The sequence below is a fragment of the Egretta garzetta genome, unplaced genomic scaffold, assembly GCF_000687185.1.
Source record: "Egretta garzetta isolate BGI_Z169 unplaced genomic scaffold, ASM68718v1 scaffold81, whole genome shotgun sequence".
NCBI classification, from domain to species: Eukaryota; Metazoa; Chordata; class Aves; order Pelecaniformes; family Ardeidae; genus Egretta; species Egretta garzetta.
In genome coordinates, this window is record NW_009258671.1 from 5,802,394 (window position 1) to 5,809,675 (window position 7,282).

Consider the following 7,282-nt stretch of genomic DNA (forward strand, 5'->3'; position numbering starts at 1 on the left):
AGCGTAGTATCCCTCCGGAACATAGCTGCCTCTGGAAGGACGCACGCCCAGAAAACACCGAGAACTGCTAGAAATTTCACTATCCATGTTCAGGACGGCATCTTATACCTGGACACAGCAGGGAGCTTGAACCACATGCCAAACAGCTACCAGTGAGTACCGCTAGCTTCCAATGGCTTTTGCCCTAATCAGTGTGCATATGTGGGGAATTAAAAAAAAAAAAAAAAGTAAAAAGAGATGGGATGGGTGCTCCCTACCTGACAGAGGGTGGGTTTTTTCCTACCATGGAACTATGACATTGGGGAAACAAAAACAAAACAAAAAACCCAAAACCACCCCTGAAATATTGAATGAGCACACGTTGAAACTAAAAGCAGGAGGCTATGTTGCCCCAGAGCGGTAGTGCACAGCAAGCATGGCCATGGAGACAGCAAGCCCAGCAGCACTGAGGCACTGATTCTCCAGTTTACCGCTGTACAGGTGGTGTCCAGCCTCCCTGCCCCAGTTAGGAACTGGAGCTCTTCTGTCAGCAGGGAGAGATGCAGGCTCCCAGTGAGGCTCTGAATTACCTCCACGAGACACTGTCTATTTCCACTGATGGTACTTACTTAATGTAAGTACCTACATGCGATGTCTAATGGACTGGGAATATCTCTTAAGTGAATTACTTCCAAGTCCACATAATGAGGATAGCGTTTGGTAAACTCAGACCACGTTGCTGTGTTCTACACAACCAATGGGATCAAACTTAGTGCTCACATGGTTTGGGAAACATTCCCATGGAATGGGAAACATCCATAGATCCACAGCAGGAGGAAGTTTTGGACTTAGAGGTAAAATTTCGAGTGATGCATGTGCATAGGATGATAGACTAAATCCAAACAGGTATCTTCACAAAAGCAGGGGGGCAGATAAACAACTCAACAAGTGCAATTTTGGACTTTCAATATCAGGTGTGGGAAGGAAGTTTCCACCACTTCTGCTGAAATCATTCTCTCTACTGGAGCAGAAATGCTGGAAGTACAGAAACGCCTCTACATCGTGTGTACGATGGCCGAATATCTCCACCTGGATTCCTCCCTACTAACCTTGTTGCAGTACACAGATTTGGCACACAGAGGCTCGCAGAGCCTGACCGTGCTGGCTGAAGACACTGGACACATCGACTTCACGGTGAGCCATTATGTAGGACTCTCCTGGCCTGTGAAGTGTGGAGGGTTTGCCGTGCTCCACGAATTCATCCAAGTCCTGCAACACAACATTAACTCACGTCACCTTTCACAGCTGCTAGGGTATGAAATTGCAGGCTGGAGAATACTTAGGAGAGGTGATTATGAAAGAAAGTCTCCAAGACAACAACGTAGGCGATTAATGATCACACCAACACCTACATTAAAACCAATTAGAATTACCCAGAGACCAGCTGCAGGAGATGCTTCCAGGTCTTTGTCCTCTACTGTGCCAAGCCACTTACTCACACGACTTGCAGTATCGCCTACTCAGAGTTTATCATCTTTCTGTGAAGAAAGCATAATCATGGCAAGTTACAAGATGCAGAATAATATCCACCTTCTAAGTCAAGAAAGTTTGGTCACCTTAGAAATGGACTCAGCAAGGGACATGCCAACTAACCCACCAGTATCTATTAAGTCTCCAGACTCTAATTTTCCAAATCTTTCGCCTTCACCAATTACTAAAACAACACTTCTCTCCACTGAACTGGAAGTGCTGCCTACTAGAGCTCCTGGCGCGTCTTTGCTGTTAGAGCAGCCAGAGCCTCACGTGCTTGAGACAGACTCGTATTTCTTTTCTAGTAAATCAGAAGTATCCACATACCATTTCCCACAGGACATCAATTCAGACACACACTGGCTTTCCAGGCCCTTGTACACTTGGGTGACAAACACTCTTCATGAACGGCCTCACAGCTCAGCAGAGGCATTTCCTTCCAAGACAGAATTTCATGTATTTTTGCCAGAAGCAATGTCAGTATCAGAAGTGCCAGATTACAGTGACAAGGCAAAGAGCCACTTCCCAGAACTTGAAATGCTTTCTAGTGCATCCTTCTCTCCAGAAATACTGTCTTCGCTATTCCCAAAAGCTTCAGTAAGAGCCACGACTTTGTCTGACTTCACATTTCCCATCGATGACACGTTTCCACCTGTGCTAGCAAGTAGCAGTATGAGCCAAGTGTTCGCTAATGACCATGAACAGTTATCTAAACCTTTTATGACTATCCCACAGCCCAATGGGTTTCCATTTGCTGGAGGGAAAAGCAGAGTTTCTTCTGTAACACAGAGAGAAGCACAGACCCTCTATCCCAAATTGAATTTCAGTCCTGAAGCCTCAGATGGCTTTTGTAGCACGTTATACAGCACTTTCCCTGGTAAAGCTGAAGCATCTTATGAAACAAGTCTGGTCATTCTGTCCCATCTTGATGCTGCTCCAGTTCTTACTCTGCCAGCAGACTCTTCCAGCTTTGACATGTCTGAGCTGTCCAGACCAACAAATATACTTCGTTCTTCTTACAGCGGCAGTGTGCTCAGAACAGAGATGCAGTCCCCAAGTATTTTAGCCAGTGGCACAAAGGAATTGCATTCAGACAGAGATCTGGGAACAAGCAGGATTTTGCTAAACATCACCGAGCCTACCCTGGAGTCACACAAAATCTCAGACATCAATTCAGATGCCGTAGAAGTACCTCCGGTGACTTTATTTAATGCCACTTCTCATCTGTCCAGCAGTATACCGGGTATGTCTAAGACCTGACTTTCCATTCATCTTCTTCCCTGCCCTGACAGTCCTGACAGAACAGTTCAACACAGTTTCTTCTGCAAAAGCGTGACTTCACTGCACTAAAGATGTGTCAGCAGCAGCCTTCCTTGCAAGGGAAAGTAATTTTTTTGCTCAACTTTATACAGATAACAGCTCAGCTGGATGATCAGACCCAGCTTTGGCTGTCCGATCTAAGGAAAGATGTTGGACCCATTGAAAAAGGTCCAAAGGAACACAAGGATGGTCAGAGGTCTAGAAAATATGGCAAGCTGAAATAATTAGTCTAGAAGACTGAGGAAAGATGCAGGTTATGCAAGAGTTTGCTGAAAAGATGAAAGAAGTATTCTCAGTATCCCCTGGGAACTGAAGCAGTATTAATGGCCTTCAATTGCAGTTAAGATGATTTAAGTTAGACATTAGATAAACTTTCTCACGGTAAGGATAAAAAAAACATTGGAGGAGATGTTTGGGGAACACTGTTGAGGGTTTTTAAGAACACAACACTAAATATTTATCAGAAATGACACAGAATTAGATGAGCGTCCTACCAGCTGAAGAATTAGACCAGACACCATTTATAGTCCACCTTCTCCAACTGCATGAATCTGTGACACAGGCTTAAGCATATATGAGACTACTCCTACCAACTGAAGAATTAGACCAGACACCCTTTATAGTCCACCTTCTCCTCCAACTGCATGAACCTGTGACACAGGCTTAAGCATATATGAGACTACAGAGATGGTCTGTTTGTGGGACCAGTTGGGTAAATTTGCAGGATTATGTCTGAACCAGCTTATATTACATCTGTGAAAAGGTACACGTGGTAGATCCTAAATACTTACTAAGTGCAGCATTCGGAGCCAAATTATTCCTTCAGAGTGACCTGACTGCCCCTATTTTTAATGTATTGACCTTGTTAATGCCCTTCAGAGCCATCTCTATAAAACTCTACCAGACCTACATTGAGTCTATACCCATAACGCAAGACTGTAGTCTGAAATATTTAGGTTTGCAATCAGGTGTCCAAGCAGGCATCTGTCAAAGCCCACAAATGGACAACACAACCCTAATTCGATACCGTTAACAACACTCTTGCAAACACAGCTCATCTAGAGATGTTAAAAAAATAACTTTCTGCTCCAGTGAAGAGAAGCCACTTGGGTAAAGAGTTCCCTCATTTGCTGAAGGGGAGGCTGGACTCTAGCTTCCTTCCCACGGTCCTTCCCATGCTGGCAGATGCTGGTAAAGAGTTTTCAGTCACATGCCATAAAAGCTTTTAAATTACATTCCCAACCCTATAGCGTATCATTAATGTAAGATCCCTTTTACATAAATCTAAATGATCTTCCACCTTAAACCATAATGATCTTCCCATTTTCACAGAGTTGGTTCAGACACTATTGCCATCGCACCAGGATCCAAGCACCTTGCCATTTCCCACATCTGAAGGACTACAGTCCGTGGGAAGTGCATGGATTCTTCCACCTTTTTTTTCTGCTTCACGAGAGCTTTGGAATATAACCCCAGGTAAAAAGAAGTTTACTTCTATGTTCTTACTTCTGAACATAGCTGTCATCAACCTTTTTATCCATTTTGCAAGGTATCTCTGGTTTCCTATACTAGAACCTATGCAGTCCTCAAACTATCATGACTTAAAGATTTGCGTCCTTCTGAATTAATCCCTCCCTATTATTTATATTAGGTAACATATAAGGAGAGGATAAGATTAGGGCATGATTTTAGCCAATCTTGCAAATGGATCCCTATCCTAAAGTGTAGAAAACACAAACAAATGAGATCCAGTAATGGGAGGAAGAAAGGAAAATTTTTGTCACAGCTTGCAGGAACTCCTTGCATCCTATTCTTCTCCCTTAGTCCTTGAGCCTGGCAGCAAACTTCACCTAACAGTCACAAAGAGATTCCCTTTCAAATTTGTCACCACATTTTATCATCCTACAGCTTACCTGGTGTCCACTCACATATTCATAGGAGCTCTTTAAAGTGGGCAAATGCACAGTATTCCATGGACAGGATTATGTCCCAGGCACAGTGTCTGCCACCTCCAGAAGCAGGGTGATGCTGAGAGACCCAGCGCTTGCCCGATTAATCTGAAATTATTCTTGATGCTAAGCACAGCTCAGCGGTGTAAAGAAAAAAACCAAATATATTCTCATAAAATCCCCAAACAGAAAAAAAAAATCCATGATTAGTGTTGGAAATAGAAGATGAAACAATAACATGTTTTAATAATTACCTCCTATACGAGCTCCATTTCAGAATCTGACGATGGAGCAGTTGGTATCAGGGCTGGGACTGATTCTTTGCAGAGTTAAGAGTTGTTTCTTCAGGATTCATGTCTATTTCCCTAGAGTTTGCTTCATGTGGAAACATAATAATGAGCTTTCTGCACTTTCTGAGGATCTCAGCTTGTGCAAGCACATTCCCGGGGGCTCCTGCAAACTTAATGCTGGCAACAAAGGCAAATCAAAGTAACGCCTGACAACAGCCCTGCTAGTGAGATCTGTGCCAGAGCCTTTGATAGGTCAAGTACCATAGTACCAGGCAGTCTCCTGCTGGGCAGCTTCGAACTGTAATCCAAACTCAGATTTTAGTAGACCATCCAATCATACAAGGGTAGGCCTTGAAGTTTGCATGACCTTTCCATAACACAAAACACAAAAAAAAACCCAAGCATGAACTTTGCAATAATAGGAAAGAACACCACCCTTATTCTTTGATATTTAAAGCATTAGAAATGAGACATACTTCACCACCACCATGAAGTAAATGCATCACCGGAGAGGCATATTGTGATATTTCTGTGTAAAAGTTACCAGAATAAGATATTATTGTTTGGGAAGGCACTATACGAGATCTGTTAGACTAGAAAGAACAGTGTTGTGCAGATACACAACACTTCAAATAAACTTTTATCTAAATAAATAGGCTTAAGCCAATGAAGCTGTTAAGATGTGATCAAGGACATCACTTTGCAGTACTGTTATAAGCTTAAGTTTCAGTAGCAGTGAGGCAAGTCCTGAATTTCCCTTACCAGTTCTCAGCATCTGCCATTGCCATTCACAGGTCCGAGGCTGTGTGAGGTGGTGGGCACACTGTCCACTGAGAAAACAAACTTCATCCAGCCAGTTCAATGCAGGCTAAGAAAGGACAACAGCTGAAGTGATTTGCTTCTGATTTACAAGACATTCACAGTTAGTTATCACAGGATATAAAGTAGAATTTTTTTAAGGAAAATTTATCTTTTAATTCTATTCTATATTTTAAGTTTGAATTAATCTGTTTAAGACTAAAATCTAAACTTGAACCTTTTTTATTGCTTCTGAGATTATCCTCTGATTACATCTCGACTTGGTCTTGTTAGCATTGGGTTTGGAAAAAATACAGATTAAACAAAACAGAGTGCTTTACTGGATTTTAGATAGTTATCAGCCATGTATTTTCAGTCTCCTGAGGACTAGTATGTAATCCCCACTTTAGGATGCTATAGAAACTCTAGATTATAAACACATTTCCATCTTAATGCAGTCAACGGAAGTATTTAAAAAAAATCTTCAAATTGTCTTCCAAAATGATGCTGTAGCTAAGTGGTTGTGCTCAGTTACTCACTTCATAGGAAAGGATGATTTGCAACGTCTATCACAAATGGAAATAATGTAAGAAAACCAGTGGGGAGTTCTGTTGACCCTACACAAAGTTCTTAAGCACCGTTTCCCAAAAAGGAGTCTAGAGGGCAATGTAACACTTCTCTTCTGGAAAGTGGCAGATGGTGTAACAAGGGGCAATAGCCACAAAACTGCATCTCAGGAGGTTCAGATATCAGGAAAACTTTTTCACTTGGGGGTAACACTGCAATGGAACAAGTCTCCAAGAGAGACTTGGGACCCTCCACCCTCAGAATTTTTTAAGACTCAGCTAGGCAAAGCCATGCTTGATCTCATTTTGTCTTGGCCACAGCTCTGCTTTGAGCGGGGGCTTGGCTAGATGACCTCCAAAGGACCCTTCTAGCCAACATGCTCCATAATCCTATGAGGCTGATGAGATTTCTTTGCTATCAGTCAGTACCAGATAGCTATTTTTTCCTCATAATTGTCTCCTTTCCTTTTCTCCCTCCTCTCTAAAGGGCAAGCAAACACTTCCCCAAAGGTGGTTCATTCCATTAAATTCCTAACAGCAACTGTCGGATGCCTCTTCTTTTTTCCCGTACCCGCCAATACATTTTACGATGAGGAAGATGGCAACTCAACTCAGTTAGCTCTACAAGTCATTCCAGCTGATGGCTCTCCATTGGGATCAGAAAGCTGGCTGCAATTTAACACCTCTCAGCAAACCATGCACGGCTATCCCCTCGATATTGATTTCCAGTATTCGCCTCAGGAGTTTGTGCTGTCTGCCACAGATTCAGGAGGACTGACTGCCTGGGAATCCTTCACCATTGAGCTTCTGAAGCCCACCAGTGTACCATGCCACCTTTACACCATCAGAA